General features: G+C 41.6%; 1 protein-coding gene across 1 annotated transcript in view; it reads right to left on the bottom strand.

Moving 5' to 3' along the window:
- LOC117240377 (paired box protein Pax-8) overlaps nucleotides 1-17,761 on the bottom strand; it is a 196,155-nt gene extending 178,394 nt beyond the window's left edge. Inside the window, exon 1 of the mRNA XM_033506388.1 lies at nucleotides 16,431-17,761. The gene's annotated coding sequence lies outside the window, so the exon portion shown is untranslated. The remainder of the gene's footprint in view (nucleotides 1-16,430) is intronic.
- Nucleotides 17,762-17,979: the final 218 nt, after the last annotated feature.

Genomic DNA, 17,979 nt, shown 5'->3' with positions numbered 1-17,979 from the left:
CAAAATCAACAGTTGTTTAAAAAACAAGACGAGGTGTAAAATTTACTAAAACTTCAACGATTTCTAATTCGGCCGATTCGACGTTCGAAAATGCACACTTCTAAATCAGAATTAAAAATTTCTTCAAAATCGGTACGTTGGAAACTTACAAAAATTATTTCTACTTCGATCAATCCGGCATTCAAAAATTCGTATCTCGAATAACTAATAGAAATCTAGAATCTCTTCACCAATTGCTCAATGCTCGATCTCCAAAATCAGCAATTTAAGAAAAAGGAACACGCGATATCGAATAGAAGGAGGGTAGCCGTTGCAACGGCTGGAAACTTTTGCCACATATGGTACGTGCGAGCAACAGGAGGTTATTTGCTAGATAAATCTTGACCCGCCTCCTTGCATGCCGCGCGATACCCGATCGACGTTCGACCGATCGTGTATACGTTCGAGAGAATAGACCTCATTCACGTGCCCGGCCGGAGCAACGGCTGCGTTCACCGTGTGCGCCTATCCTACGCCCTGCACCTGATACCGGCCACGAGAGTGTCGATGCATCGAACCATTCTCTCGCTCGTTCTCTCCTTCAGCTCGCTTTGCTTTAACGCCCGATCATCGTTTCCGCGCTTCGCCCTTATCGGGACCCCCTTGCGTTTCCAACTGCTAATACTGTTACGCTGATAATTACGAGCAAGATAGTAGCCTGCAGCCGCTTCTACGATCTTACGGTATCGAACGGTATATTTCTAAATACTCGTTGGTTTTCCTTGATTTCACTGTGTATTTATACGTGATAAGGTTCACCGGGTTATATTAGGGAAGTTTTATTTTTCGGCAGATTTTTAGATTTATTTTCAACGCACTGAAATCACAGAAAATGAGAAGTCAGGACTAAAGGAAGTTGAAAGTTTGGTAACATGGAATTGAAAATTCGAAAGTTAGGGATTTTTGGGATTTGAACGTTCGAGGACTGGAGAATTCAAAGAGCGCGGGAGATTGAAGGAAGATGAGGGAATTTAGAGAACAGAGAATTCGATGATTCGAAGCTTTGAAAAATTAAGTACTAGGGTCGTTGAAAGTTCGAAACTTTGAGATTTGAAAGTCTTAAAAAATTCACCTTCAGTAATTCAACACATTGAACGCTTGCAAGTGGAATATAAAAGATACGAAAGTTGCAACTATAGAAACATTCAGTACAGCAAATACCAAATACCTTTCATCTTTATGTCAAATAATTTCATACGAATCGCTCCTTTCGTTTTCCGTTTCATTTGCGTAACCGCAACGAAACGCAAGAGGTATCCTCCCTGGTATATTCGAATCGAGTCTCAGTCACGTGCTAAGCCGATCCTCTAACGGCCGCGTTCAACGTACCATATTCGTCCAATGGTGCATGCACCTGATACCTATGAGTTGCACTTGTTGCACGACCTGCCATTATATCGCACTAATTCGTACTGTGACCGTTTCATACGCTACGGTGACGCACGTACCGACACGGAAAATATCCGGTCATTTATGGGGGTGAGCGCTACACCTGCTGCCAGCCAACAAATAGGGGTTTCAGACGGTGACGCGCGACCAGGAATGTAAATTGTCACTTCCTCCCGACAAATAATTACGTCCTTTCCCCCTTTGAGCCGTTCCCTTTTCTCATTCCCTTCTTTCCCTTCGTTTTCCCCTCTTTCCTTCTCTTTCCTTCTTTTTTTTCTTTTTTTTTTTTGGTGTCAATGAGGGACGGTTCGTTGGCTGAAATCTGACGAGGGTAATTGAATCGAGCGACGGTTGTTACCTTTTGAACTCGGCGCTTCCTCTTAACGATTCAGTTGCGAGTTGTATCTGCTGCATTTAAACTCCTTTGTAGGTTCAGAAAGAATAGGGTTTCATTTTGTAAAAGTCGAGACTTTAATGATAACATGGAATTCAGTAACACGGTGTACGATCTTTAATGCCAACGCAGTGCACGTTGCTTCGAATACGTTCATTTCTCAGCTATTTTAAGTCTGAACTTCTTACAGGCGAATCTGAATATCTCAAACATGTTCGATTCGAGGATTTTAAAGGACATTACAAGTTTCAACTTAGACTTTTCTAACGTGTAATTACTTCTCCCAATGACGCAATTAGAAATCAATATTTTAGCGAGTTTGACAGAATACAAGAGCTCTGCGAATACAGAATCTTGCTCTGAATATTTGGAAGGTATCTTGAAACATTTATGGAATGTTCAGACATCTTGAAGACGCCCGCAAGACGTTCTTATCCTTATTTATGAAGAACAAAAGTCTTGGAATAGTTGTAAAAATGAATTTACTCAGAGACTATGGGGAGAGAGAGGAGCTATGGAGCGAGAATGTTTTTAGAAAGTACCACGGTACGATTATAAGTATTTGAGACGAAGTATGCTTGTTCTTCGAGACAGAAATCAGCGAAGAAACGTTTACTAAGTGCAGGACCATGTCAGGGGATACGCCTAACCGGCATGCACACCCGATACTGGTTGCTTGTTACGCGCACGTCGCCACACTCTCAGGCAGAATACGCGCAGTTTCCCACGGAAATTTCCGGCAATTTGCGAAACGTTCCGACGCGCGTCTCCGCGCCGTGCCAAGGTCGCGCCGCACAGCGCGCCGTAACACTTTCTCGAAACGCGCCGCTTCTCTCAAAGTTCCTTCTAACAAGCCATCAAAGTGTCTGCACGAACTGCCTACAAAGTTTAAAGGAATGGAAAGAAGTGGAAATATTTTTATATCCAGAATATCTTACAACGAGGAAATTTACGTAAAAGTGGAGACTGATTTACGTAGACGAAGTCTCAGATTGATTTTTTTATTGCAGTCAGGGTAAAATGATTTCATTCGATGAAACACGTAAGAAACTTTATTATATTATATACGTAACTAGAGAGATTAGATGAAATGTTTGTATCCACTGAACAAGGTAAAGTTAGAAAAGTACAAATAACAAAGGACTACCATATCCTAAAGATCGTTAAAACAACCATCGAAAAATGTAATATTATGGTATCTTATCTTAATCTCCAAACGTTCAACAGAAAGTTCAATTGTGGAATTTACATAACTTTTGAAACCACAAATATTCACATACACCACTTAGGGAGAAAAAGATTTGAAATATAAATAGCGAGAATGTAGAGAATCAGAGTTGGAACAGTCGGATTCTCGGTGACTTGAACGCGTGGACAGGAGACTAACGTGTTCATTATCGGGCGGCGCGGCGCGCGATTCGAACGGCGTATTCGCGCAATAGGAAGTCGATTCTGTCTCGCGCAGCGTGATTGACACGCTTTTATGATCTCTAATGGATCGACGGATCGACGCCGGTGCAACGACATGGCGCGCAACGAAGGAGACCGCGCTATCTCGTTGCTGTAAACAGTTTTAGATCGAAATATCGGGAATATATCACGTTTGACACGTGCGCATTCTACGCCGCACCGCGTGAAGCATCGCATGCCGCGGTCGGCTTTTTAAAACAGGACATTAATTAAAATCGACCGCACTGGAATTAACGCGATTTTCGTGTCTCGTGCGCGCACGACAGATATTTCTGACACGCTTCATCGGATTTCAAAGGAAATTTTAATGTGCTTGATGGACGTTTGATATATATGATACGATAGTCAAGATTGCAAAGTTAAAGTAGATCGAAGACAAATTGTGATACATATTTATTTTAAAAAGTATTAAAAAGTAAAGTAGTTTTAGAAATGTGAGATTGTTTAGAAATTATATTTGCATTGAAAATTGGACAGATTCGGAAAATTTTACATTGATTATCAACGAGTAACTTCAAAGAGTACAGGTTCTAGATTCAACAATTTTCTACGCAAATGAACCGAAGTTGTTTTTAATTTAGTGGACAAAAGAAACATTGAATATAATACAAAGAATGTCAGGAGGAACAATTTTACAAACGGATTTATATTCGACGAGAACAATGAACAGATGTAATAAATATTCCAGAACAAATAATTATTACCAAGATCGTAAAAATTTATATCGCAAATGTTATTATACAATACTCGTATGTTACACATGCGAGTATCAATGTTAAACTTCCTTTTCTTCGCTGTATGTCTAATATAAATGAAAATATTATGTTTAAAAAATATTCAACTCTATCTACAAAATCTATTCAGAACGCAATTGCACATTCTACATTCACAATTTGATACTATAAAATATTCGATCTCCTGTTGCAAGCAGAATTTCTTCAAAATTATTGCTCATTACAATCCAAAAAGATATTCAGAATAATCTTCAACAACTACATCCGAGATCATCAAACGGCGATTCCTCTTCCCAAAAGCGTGCACAAAGAGGCACACCATGGGAGCTGCTTAGCGGCACGAGAACACGTCTCTCGCCTCTCATTACCGTAACAGCGCATTAAGTCATCCTCGCTTTCATAACGTCTGCCCGAGTGATTTACGAGATTCAATTGGCCGTGGTACTCGCTTAGCGGCCGCGTGAGCGCGCAAATAAAATCGACGTCTAAAAGCGAATATTTACGCTCGTCTCATACAGTGGCAGCACTGACTTCGCGCAGTGCTTCCATTTAATTTCGCAAATACGTGCACTTAAAACTTGCAATCGCGAAACCAACGACCAGAATTTTCCCGCTAATTTTTCGTTATAATTTCCTGGTGAGAGGACAGATTAAATGATTTTGAAATGTCAGGAAAACACACGTCGATTGCTCGTTCGTAGATCTATTACAGATATACCTATATGGATAACCAGAACCCCCTTCTTGTTACCACTCAATGAGCCGTGTCTAATTAAATCCGCAAGAAATTGGTGGCAGATTTACAATCGTCGTTTCGTTCTACCGATCTATGGTCTCGTTGATCGTTGCGTGATATCGGCGTACCGTGATTACTCGTAATCTTATTACTCAATTACTAGCGTTAGATTCGACGATACAATCGTTGACATAAAGACGATCTAACGATTGTCGGATGAAGACGTATTATTTTTGCTACAGCGAAAAAGCCTCGTTTTTCACAGTTAACGCGGAGAAAAGAGTGGCGGATTAATAGTTGAGTAGGATAATAACTGTATAAGAAGAGTAAAAATTCAAGGGCAACCAGTGGATCTTTGCAGGAGACCGAGAATCAAAAACCGAAGAACAATATTAATTCCAACAGACTTTCTTCTGACTACCAAAAATCATCCTGGTATCTATTGACCTGGATCTCTCAACTAGAGTCACTCGGTCATAACTAACACTATCAATTCGAGTTAGATTCAACTTACCTGTATTTCCCAAAATTTTATATTCATTCGTTGCTCATGCTTCGACATGCATGCGATATGCTTCGACTCTCCGTCGCTACCATTCGAACGAACTAACGTCACCGATCTGAATAACATGTAACCGAGATTAGAAGCACGAAGAATAAAGTGCTGCATCCGAACGAAGTACCTCTACTATATTTAACTGAGATTAAAAACCGAAAGAATAAAGCGTTGTACCCCAACCAAGAACACCAAGAACCTGTACATAAACCTGAGTCTGCAACGGGGCGAATCGTCGCCTCGTTTCCCGAGTTTATTTATTGCCCGGCCACTTTTTCCCTCGCGAAGGAATTACGAGCGCCATCCTGCAAAGAAATCGGGGGTATCGACGTCGTGGTGGAGGCGCGGCTTATTTACGAAGCGAATCGCGGACCCGCGCTCGTGGCTAATAATTCAATAACGCGACGCCGGGCAATAATTATTCCACTTGTCCGATGCAATCGAGCCTGATTGGAGTTAACTGCGCGCGGTGTGCGTGCCCGTGGAACACGCGGCGCAAGAAAGTGTATAGCGGCTTGGTACCGGCTCCCTGATTGATACAGATGACTACATCCGACTGATGTGTGGGTCCCGCGGAAGGAGGCACCCGAGAACAGGTTCGCGCATCCCCGTGGATGCCTGTTGAACACCGCGGAAAAACGGCTCCTCCGCGCCATTAATGCTACTCATACGGCTGTCACGGGGCCTCGAACGTTTCCACGTTCTCCTAACCGTCGCAAAACGCACCTCCGTTTCGTGTATGGCAGTGTCGTGATACCGTGAAACGCGATAGCGTCGACAGAGACCCTACGTTGAATTGATTTTCTATGGGAATTATATGTATAGGGGAGGATGAATGTGGTTTATGAAGTAGCCTGACAGTGAGTCGAAGAGTTAATTTTGTAGGGAACAGGTCGATCAATGTGACGTTAATAGGGATCGTGAAGCGTTGTAATGGTGTATTCTGACAATTTCCTCGTTCTTCGCGTTCCTCGGATTCCGCTTGTGTTTGGGGGTGATGGATGAGTACCGTCGTCGTGCAAAGCTGAAGAGATTGGAGCTTTGTATAATGCGTGTGTTATTAGAATATTCAGTGGACGAAGAAAATTGCACGAACAGATCGAAGATAATTTTGTCTTGTTGCACGAAGACAATTCTTTCGTGTTGTATGAATCTATTGTACGTAAACGTCGTATTAAAAGAATTTTTAATGAATTCTCGGAAAGCTCTTTAATTTCAAAAGCTATAACTGCGTCCGTCAAACTTACGACGTTAAACCTTCGTAATACTTGGTAATAGCTTCCAAGCAGCAACTGATAAATCGTAATTACTCAGAAATTACTTGGTGTGCAGGGTTTATCGGTTCATCGGCTTTAACAGATGAGTATCATTGGCTTTAACAGATTAGTATCATCGGCAAAGGCAACGACTGTTTATCAGCTTTCGCGATATATCGCTTCTGAAAACCATTTCTATCGTAGTGGAGGTGGAGAGGGCGACAGGTGGCTTTTAAACAGATCGAATTTTTTAACTCGACGCTTTTCGTTGCGCAGGCTAATATCACGACATTATAGATCATGAATCTTTATTGCACCGGTTTCGAGTGCCGGCCGAGAAGCCGCCTTTTTCCGCGACGGAACTCGTTTTACCCTGAAAACAGTGACTGGTCTGGTTGCAAGCGGCCACCTGCGCAGTATGTAAATGCACGACAGCTAATTTCTAATTCGCGACCGAATGGTTTGCGAGTATACCGTCGTTCCGACTCTCTCACCCCTCCCGACTTACTCTTCTACGATAAAACTGTCTCTGAAGTATCCGTATGCTACGACTTTCCGCGTTTTCTTACATTGTTGCGACTCTTTACTATTACAATTGTATTTCACGTATTACGTTGCTCGTATCATCAATCGTTTTAACTTTGCGGATTTTGAATCGAAGCCCAAGTAGAATTAAAAGTAGATAATCCTTGGATCTAAATTAATAGAACATCGGTATGTGTTATATTGGTATTTAGTATATTCAACTACATTCTATGTAGCAAGAAAATTGGAAGTTTCAGTGAAGTCCTAAAGTATATCGGCATATAGAAACTATTTAATTTATTTATGAAGTTAATTTGGTAGAAAATTGACATCTATGAATTAGCACGCTCGTGATACATAACGTAAATTGAAAATTTCGTTAGAACTCAGGAAAAATATCGGTAAACTACGATCGATAATACTGCATTCGCGCAACTTTCGTCCGTTATTTCACTGCTCGGTCATCAATGGACTACAAAAATATCTCTGCACGACATCCATCAAGCAAAACCACTCGACCACATTTTCTGGCAAGAAGAAGAATCTTCGCTTTTCTGAATGAACAGGTCGCCGTGCATCAAATCGTTTCCCGCGGTGCTAGGACGAAACAAGAGCGATCACTCAAAGGGACGATAGCCACCGGTTCGAAAGCCATCGGAACACGTCTGTTCTACAGAGAGATGAAGTCTTAGAAACGGCGGCGGGCCCGGCCAGTCGGAGGCGAGAGCAATAACCACGCGGTGATCCGAATGACCGGCGGGGCGCCATTAAAACCTCATGATTCGTCCATCAAGCGGCATTTATCTCGCTCTTGGAACGGTAAGAACAGTAATTCCGCTGAAAACGCGTGTTCCCTGCCAGAAAAAGCCGTCTGGGCAAACAGCTAGAGCTAGAGGAATGCATAAGAAACGCGAGTCGGCCGAACGTCTAATTAGACGCGAGCAAAACGACCGGAACGCCCGGTAAGAAGCCGTCTTTCGGTTTGAAACGATCGAAGCGAAAACAAGGCCGAATCGTCAGTTTTGGGACGGAAAGTATATAAATTGGGAATTTCGTGAAAGAAAGTGCAGATACGGAAAGAATCTTATTGGTCGCAGTGTATTCAGTAACGTGTCTTAATTAGATTTCAGACACTCGTAGATCGTAGAACTAAAAACATTTGTTAGGAATGTCTCCAGTCTACGTTAGAATATAAACAAATAAAAGATCAACCCATAGCAATCGCTATAGCAACGAATAACGATAAAGCAATGGATAAAAACATTAAGTAATCAGTGAAATAAATAAGAAGGAAAAATAAAGTTTAAATATCACTTGGAACTTCAACTACCAGGCTAACGTTGACGGGGTATTAAAAATACATTGAGGCGAACGAAAAGAGTAAAAACGTTGTGAATCTTTCTGGACGCGATAACGTTACTGTTACTATTGATTATAGTACGTAGCAAAGACTATATATGTATAAGAATATACAAGACTGCATCAAAATGAACAAATATAATATTTCCAGTTATATGTGATGTTCGTCCCTAGTTGCACGTGATATTAATTTCTGCACACGTACACGTGGACATATTGCAAAAAACATACCAATGTCCGCCAGTTTAAGATACCATTTTCAGATATCATTGAACTGTCGCTGACAAGTAGAGGTTAACGAGAGGAGGGAGTAATTTAAAGGTATCCCGCGTCATGGAGCAACAGTAAAACCGATTGTAGCCCGTAGTAAATCCATCTGGCGAGTCTAGCCGCGTCTTAGATACCGCGAGTAGCTGGCGAGTACGCGGTCAGATATACTAGCCAGCAGCAGGCCGGCCGAACGAGCGCATAGTTGAGGAGGTTTGCAAGTGGAATAGATATATAGGTGGGACGCAATCGGGGCCAGGTGTGGCTCGGCCTGATGCTGGAAGCTGGAGAGCCAAGATAAAGCGGAGCGTTTGTTGGTTCTGTTCGATCGGAAGGTATTTACTTTCTTCTTGCAGGATTTTTGCAGCAGCCGGCGCTCATGTAGCGGAAGATGAGATTAGGGCTAGCTATATTGATGTACGAAGCTTGGAATTTTCGTTGTACTTACGTTCTGTAGCTAGTTAGAATTCTTAACAGACGAAGGTGATTTTGCATAGCACGCTGTTTCCATAAATAAAGTAGATACTCGTGATATCCAACCTGAGTATTATGTATCATAAGTATGTTTATCGATATATTTCAGCGTAGCATTTACATTTTCATGTGTGACTGTAATGGAGCATTTACACCTTCCAATTAGAAAATGAAGTAGGTGTTACAAGTTAAACACCTACCAGCGATAACATGCTGGTAGCAAATCTACCATTTCCATGAACAAAATGATTGCCGATTATATCTACTGCTTCTATCATAAAATCGATATGAATCGCAAATATGTTTGCCAGAATACAATGATACAGAAACTACAGCGATGACAAAGTCGATTCTAAATAATAATATTCTTTTTGGATTCTGACCATCGCCAAATAAAAACTATCAACTCTCTTAACTACCCCACCTCAACAGAATCAGCCGCAAACCTTCGTTTAAAATCGATTTTAAATAACGAAATTCTCCGACCACGTGTGTCGTCAACGCAAATAAACACCATCAACCCCCTAAACAATTCTGTGCAAAACTATCATTTAAAAATTACGATCTCACGTTCTCCGCGACAAAACTACTGTAAAATATTCCATGAAACGAACAAGAGGGCCCATAAAAGGATCCCTTAAAAATAAACGAACAACTAAAATTCCAAAAATCGCAAAAATCTGCAAACGGTCAAGATTGAAAACGGCAAGATCGACGAGCGTGTATGTACCAGCGGTGACTATAAATAGCCTCGAGCTACCTGTGGACGCTCTCGGCCCGGTAGAGTCGCGGGCAGGGCGACGATGTAGCGTGCCACATGCGGCGAGCACACGCGGTTAACTGTATAACCGCACGACGCCGCGCGAGCCGCCGCAATTAACCAGCGGACAACTGGCCGGTCGAGCGGCTAATAAACGAAATAAGAGAAGCACGAGCGAAGAAGCACCCGCGCCGTATCCTTGACATGGCCGCGATCGAATCAGCCACCACCTAGACCGCATTCCTGCTCCACGGTGACAACCGATGAACACTCTCCGACGGTTTGCGATTTGACGCTTCTCTGCTGCCGATTTCGTTATTGCGAGGGAATGATTTTAGGATGGAATGGAGCGACTTTGAAAGCGTTTGGGAACGTTTAAGGACATTGGGCGAGGTTTAAAGAACTTTTTCTTGTAGGGTTGCTTTAAGTTCGAGTGGGTTGAATTGGATGGCATTTTGGTAGAAATTTGGAAATATTTAGGAGAATTGGAACGTACTTCGGAGGGTCTTTGTCTGAGAATTGAGAAAAAGTTTAAGTGGGATGTTGAGACAAGTTGATGTCGGTTTGCACGAAGTAAGGAACAACTATAGCGAAAGAGTTATGGAATGTTTCTACCAGTTTTTCATTGGGATTTTTATTGTTGGCTAATTATAATTTAATATATGTTAGGATAACGTTTAGATAAGAGTTAGATTATCTACCAGAGAAATAATGCTAATTACGAGAATAACCGCTGTCATTAAATCTGCAATCGGACAAAAAATATGGAAAAAAACAAGTTTGTAATTTTAAATCGGTATGCATATTTAAGATTGATCAAGATTAATGTCTCATAAGCAAAGATTAAAGAAACAATATAAAGGGAGCGTAATATCTCAAGTATCTACTACTATCGTCTCGTTCGACCCTACTATCGTATCATCGCGAAGATTAGAAATACTTACGTCTCTATAAACCAAACAAGATAAACTAAAGCACTTTCAAATTATCTACAAACTCGATAGCTAGTGAGAAAAAATCACCGATATCTGCCGAGTATCCATAAACTTAAAGAGCAACTTCATCACCTTGAACCCTATTAAAACAGCAATCTTAGTGATCCTAGCTGAATGCTCGGATGATCGCGTTTCAGTCTCACCGATATCAGAAAGATGGCAAAATCTCGAGAAATGGCGGTCGTTGTTCGACGTGATCGCTTCCTTAGACGCATACCAGGAATACCGCTAATATCACTTTGTAGCCGATGAATGAGTCTATGGAACGGTCTGATGGACGTCAGATTAGATCAGTCGAAGTTTTCGAGACGGTTTTACCGGCGGGACCGCATTCCGGTTCCCGTGCATGACACGTAATAGGTGCGTAATACCACGGTTCGCCATCCCGTGTAATTTCTCGTGCGGCGAGAGAGGATTTTCAGGAAGAAGGCCTCGCATGAAGCCGAGCTCGACGCGCTAGAATCGTTAAGCCGCTAGACGCACGTAAATTTTCCAATAACGATCGCGTCGCTCGAGAAAACGACGCATTAAAGTTGCATGGGCCTTCGCTATCGGCAGCGTCTATCGAAAAATCGCACGATTAGCCTCGACTATTGATTATCCGTACTGATCGGGCCACGTTACGCCATCGTTCTAACCTTTCAAACAATTTTTCACGATATTCTTTCTTGGGAAAATTTGCGTAGATACGCGAAGCGGAACAAAATATTATAATATCATTCTCAAATGTTATTAAATGAGAGGCAGGAAGATTTAGAGAATAGCGAAACACGCGTTTTGCTGAACAGTTAAGCGAGGATGGTATTCCATTAGAAAGAAAAGTCCAAGTGGGAAGAAACTCGTCCACACAACCTATACCTGTCATTAATAACCGAGCAGTTTTTTAAAGAATTTGCAATGTTCTTATCGGTCAGCCGTGTATTTAAAATTAATAGATAGAAAGTTAGGAACTGCGCGTATTTTGTATCTTTTCTTAAGTGGAATCTTTGGAATCTATCATGGTTGTGGCTTAATCTTTCTTACGTTAGGTGTAAATGTATGCGTGTACATGTAACGTGTGTAAGCACAGCGATAGATTGGTAATGGATAGAGAAGCACACGGGAATAAAAATCATTGTGAAATCTAATTACACGATCGGGTCGCGGGAAGATAAACAGGTGCGACCCTCGATCGATCGATTACGAGCAGGTTTGACGGATTGCACGGTGTCGCGGACTCGCAACGAGAGGAATTGTATAGTTCGATGCGAAATGACAGTACAGAATTACTCGGATGTCCAGCTGAGATAATGGTCTTCAAGTCAGGCGAACGTTTGCCGTGTGATTGGTTAAAGTTTCCAGCGACTTGCCGCGCACCACCGTGCTGACGGGCATTATTTATTACGAGCGTTGAACGCTTACGAAGCGAGACAAACGGAATAATCGGTAATCCGAAATTCCACGACTTCGAGTTTCAATTTTTCATTTACGAGATGAAGAAAATTGCTAAAAACTTGCGCTATCGGTTCATTTTCGTTGGAATTTCTCCGTTTCTTTAGAAAATTTTTCTGATTTATCGGATAATCGATTGTTGGAACTCTATCATCAAGATTTTTTCTTTCAAAGAGAAAGAAAATCTCTAGGAACCTGCTCTCTTTCTTATACATATCTTGATTTTCATTGAAGTTTCTTTGTTCTTTATTTTCAGTTTTATAAAAATCTACTCAAAAGATAAATAAAAGTGACACGATTCTTCGTCTTCTTTTTTCATTTCTGTGGATTTTTATTGAACGATCGATAGTTTGAAATACATTCTGGAAATTAAGAATTTCTTTTAAAACAAAAAGATATAGATAGCTCGAAATTTATATTTCATTTTCTTCGATTTTATTTTGCAATTCTTTGGCTTCTTTGTTCACGTTCCCACATACAAAATACTGCAGTATTGTTTTTCATTACGAAAATACTTATATAGAAGAAGAATATCGTTACGTTGGAGAAAAGTAAAGTTTCGTTGGAGGAAAAGGAAGGAAACGGAAAGTAACGCGGAACGGTGCGTTAGATAGGCATCGATTGGAAAATCGAGATTATGTGGCGCAGGTTCCGAGGAAAAGATATACAGCAAAATGAATATCGTTGGCGCGTTAAAAAATCCAAACGGTGGAATTGTAAGTATCGTTAAGCGATGTAACGCACGATGACGCTGTACGATCGGTGCAACCTATTAATCCTAAGGTGCAGCAGCGATCGATAAGACCATTAACAGCCCGAAGAGAGAAACTGAATAAGATAGAATTAATAAAAGATCATGAACGATCAGCAAATTCGATTGGATCTTTGTAACCGAACTTTGTATGCAAAACTAAACGTTATCCAGACGTTTCTTGCTCGATATAATGAAAAATTATAACAACGAATGCACATCGAGTCGAATTGAGTAATACGATGAGAAGTTGCAATTCGATATTTCAGTTGCATGTTAAGTCATATAACAAAGTTACTCGTAAAGAATACAATAAAGCAACAAGCCTGCGACGACTAGGAACAAAGTGAAATAACTCAAATGAGTCAACAAAGTGATTCTTCAATAATGTGGTGAAAAATTGCAGTGACCCTATAATAATCCATCAGGTGCACATAAAGTCAAGCTGAATAATACCGTGAACGATTGCAACGATTCTTTGACAATTCAACATTTTAGTTACGCGTGATATCAAATGGCAAAGTCGCCTTTGAATAATACAGCGAAGAATTGCAGTAACTATGACAACTAATAATAAAATCACTTTTCAGCGATACGATAAAAAATTGTAAGAATCCTCTACACTTGAAAATTTCAGTAACTCATTCGGTTCACGACATATTCTTCTAAAGCGATAGGAATTTTGCAATACCATTGATTAACAAATTATCCATATCATACAATCCTAATACCAATATAACATTATCGTAACATGTATTAGAAGCAACGCATGGAAACCTACAAAAACTCCTACACTCATCTGCAAAATTTAAGAAACAAAATCACTGCATTACTCTTAAATTTTCTAAAATAATACGAGTTTCGTAATATCAAAAATATAGCAAATGTAGCAAAACGGCTTACCGATGCTTGCAACATCTCAACTTTACAAAACCTCCAAATATCCAAGTGTCGTTATAACAGAACATCACGACACAATGTAGTACATCGGTCATCCCCCTCGTAGACTAATCACTTTAATCGCTCGCCCTAATGTCTGTTATCAATTCTAACGGAAGCCAGGGCACCGAAGACTCCGGGAACCCTTGAGAACCCTATCGTCTGTCAACCCTTGTTCCCTTAAACGCGAACAACGTCCGTCTTTAACGACCACCACCTGACGCAACAACTGCCTCACTCGGAGATGGCAGTTGCCTTGGAAAGCCTGGTAAGGGTGGAAAAAGGACAGATGCCCCGGGTGGCTCGCGATTAGAAACGAATTTCTCGAGAATAATGGGAACCGGTTGAAGGAAACCGGCCACCTCACCTCGCGATCGTTATCCGTTTTGTCTGATCGCGTTCGAATTTTCGATGACGCGCCGAGATACAGTCTAGTCGGCGAGGACGCAGGAAGTCGAGGATGTTGCCGGTGAGCATTGGTAAGAGCAGTTTCTTGCGAGTATACGTATCTCGCGCTCGGTTACATGAATATTCATTTGATAAATCGACGATTGGAGAGGATCGTTAGAGGCCAGTGTACACGATATCTATAGATTGAATCCGGTATACTTATCGTCGGAAAAGCTCGCACAACCGATGTGCAGTGCAATTAATTTTGTTTTGTGTAATTTCATCGGCGAATAATTCTGTGGAGGAGAAGGTCGAAAAGTTTAACTATTTCGTGACTATTCGGAGAACGAAGATTAACTTGAAAATCGTGCTAAGATCTTTTAGTTCAATGCGATGATAGAATTTTACTCATTGGTGTGCGTCAATTTCAGGGTAGATGAGGAATAACTTTTGTATCTATTTTATAATTTTCTACTTGGATCATAGATTAATAATAATCGATGATACAAAAATTCAATCTGTGTTTCAGATAGGAGAAAAATGACATTGTTTGAAAAATAAGGAAATCCAAAAATATACGAGTTAGATATTTTTTTAAAAGTGGACATTCGTGGAAAATTCCCTTGCGAAGAAGATTCAACCTGTGTGTTTTCCTCTAGCAATTTCAATAATGGAATCTTAGTTAAGAAATTTCATCTCGAAGGTTTTCCGCCTTAGAAAGATGAAACGCCCAACGCATTCGAATAAAAGCGTACGTTCGTTATTGATCAATTTATTCTCCTCGACAGTCTTAGTAATCGAATCTCAGTAACGGAATTTCATTTTGAAAATGCTCCGTCTCAAAAGTATGAAACGTCCAACAAATTAAAACGGAAGCCATAGACCGTGTGTTTTGCTAATTCAGCAGGTTGTAAAGCCGTTTGAATAGCCTGTGTCTCGCGGGACAGGATCGTTGGGCGTTTATTATAACGCCTGAATCTCGAAGTTTCTGCCGTAATGCGCTCAAAAACGTTGTCAACGAAGCTGTTCTTGATACTTATTACCGCGCTGAATATGCTACTGTCGAGATAAACTAAAACGGGAAGCTCGCACCAAGTGATTCAGTGACGACGCCTGAAAATTTATAGACCCATTTCACATATCCAGATTACGAAAAAAAAGGTCTTAACAAACATGAATTCGCGGACCTCGCGTTTTTGCACTTTATAACAGTTATTGCGTTGGAAATGGCTACTGTTGGTAACTGTACATATATATAAAGGATATAAAGGAATTCCGCTTCTTATTACGACCCCAAATTTTCTAGTATTCATTTAATATTCAAGCTTCGTGATTCATTTTTGATAATAAAGAAAAATTTCCTCCAAAGAGAGAAAATCATTATACGTATATCTTTCGAGTAACGTTTTCAATAGCGTCGATGAATACTCATCTCAGCGTCTGTTTCTCGAAAATCGTCCTTACCACTTGTCAAAGCTTGTCAGTCATTAACCGCGTCCATAGATCTATCATTATTACGTAGGCGAGCAGTTGCCTATAATCGGCGAATGTAAACACAGAGTGTGCCAGCCTATGTGTGCCCGTTTATGCGTGTGAATTGCGTGCATGCAACTATCGTTGCTCCATTCAGCGTATTCTTACATATGCAGATATATTGCGTTTCTACGTTTAATATTTTCCGAGATTTTAACGTTAAACTTTAACTTCAAGCATCCCAAATATCATTTAAAATATACGTACATCGTCTTATTCCAACTAATATTTGACTTAAACTTATCAGAAAATTCAGTCAGCTATCGTATCGAGTTGAAAAGCAGAAGAGATGCTTATGGAGAAAATATTATTCGTCGCGTTGAATCGAGTCTCTCTAATTTAATTAACTACTTTAGAACTTGGAAATATCAATAAGGAATTAATAAGGTGTCTGAAATGAGGAATTTGAGCGGGAGAAAATGACAAACTCACCCGAATTCGAACCGCTTCGTCGTCGTGGTCGTGTTCGCCGTCTGCCTGTATCCCTCGGTTACCTTCTGACCGCGCGTCGAAGTCTCTGAATATTCACTGAACACCGCGGCAACACTTCACCGTTCGCGCGGCCCGTCGCACCGTTCACAGTCGTCTGTCATACCCGCACAGATTCTCCTGATCACAAGAACAAAATCTCGCCTTTTTATTTTATCTATTTTTATCTAGCAAGTTCTTCGTTGATCATTCGCATTCAAGTTTCTAACCAGCAGTAGCACCGTTCTTCGCAATTAAACAAATGTAACAAACTCAACTCGATTTCTTTATACCTTATCCACAATGCAAGATGCGATCTTATCCAACTTTGTACAACTGCCCTGTTAATTATGCAGATCCTGGAGTCTTCTTTGGTTCACCAATTATTTTAATCGATGAACCACGGCTTAGTAGATTTCCTCAGGAAAAATTGGACAAATTCCATACATCGCATCCGTCGGTGAACGTCGATGAAGGACGACACCGGTGACGCTTCGTAGACACATCCAAACGAGAGAGATGTTCAATTACCGTGGATCAGATGTTCATTAAGAGTGACCGGCTCGTTGGTCACCGTTGCGCGAAACCTTCCGGATCGCTGGTCCCGGTGATCGCGTGGCTGGACGCGTGTGATGTCAGGGGTGGGGGCGGTGGTGGTTAGAAAGAGGAAGCGTTCAGCGATGATCGCCGTCGGGGATGGCGATAAAATCCACTGACAGGATCGATCACGGTTCTTCGACCAAGAAACGCGCGAACAGCTGACAAGTGTGAGAATTCTATCGCCAAAATTGAACCGTATCGTTCTCCGAACTGATTCGACGAACTCGAACGACCCTTTTTACAACTCGATATCAACGCCGAAACTCGAAACTGGAATTCACAAGAACAGTCCACAGATCAACATAGTCGGAATAATCCCGCGACACCCGAACCAAGTTCACGAAGCATGTTGAGCCACGAAGAAATAATCAACTGCACGAGGTGATAATCGACGTGGACCAGAGAGATCCTGCTCCTTTATCCAGACTTTCCTTATCTAGATTTATTCAATGATTTGTCGAGACTTAATAAGAGTCGACGACACCAAGGATCGAATGGGTGACGACGATCGATGAGGAAGGACCCAGTTGACAAATGATCCCAGAGGATGTCTGTTCGTGGTTATCCTGGCGAAGGGAGACCAGCCAGCGTGGTAGCACAGGATCGGGTCGCCTGGTCCCGCGCTTACGTCCTACGTGTTCGTGTCTACGTTCGCCGTTCTACCTCGTGGAGCGTGCAGCAGGAGGCGTGCTGTCCCGGACTGGACTAGCCTGGGCCCCTGGAGTAGAGAGGGCCGGTCGCGCTTCACCTCCGCTTCACCGGCCTCCCTCCACTTGGACGTGAGCTCTCCTGCCTCTCTTCCTCTCTCTCTCTTGCTCTCTTTCTCCTGGCGACCGGCTGGCTTCGTTCGCGTAAGCCTTCGAACGGAGCACCGAGGCTTACCTGTCTCTCTGTCTCCCCTTCTACCGCGACC

The sequence above is a fragment of the Bombus vosnesenskii genome, unplaced genomic scaffold, assembly GCF_011952255.1.
Source record: "Bombus vosnesenskii isolate JDL3184/JDL3185 unplaced genomic scaffold, Bvos_JDL3184-5_v1.1 scf7180000014621, whole genome shotgun sequence".
Classification (NCBI taxonomy): domain Eukaryota; kingdom Metazoa; phylum Arthropoda; class Insecta; order Hymenoptera; family Apidae; genus Bombus; species Bombus vosnesenskii.
Note: the sequence above shows the minus strand (reverse complement) of the source record. Positions and strands in the feature narration are given on the sequence as shown.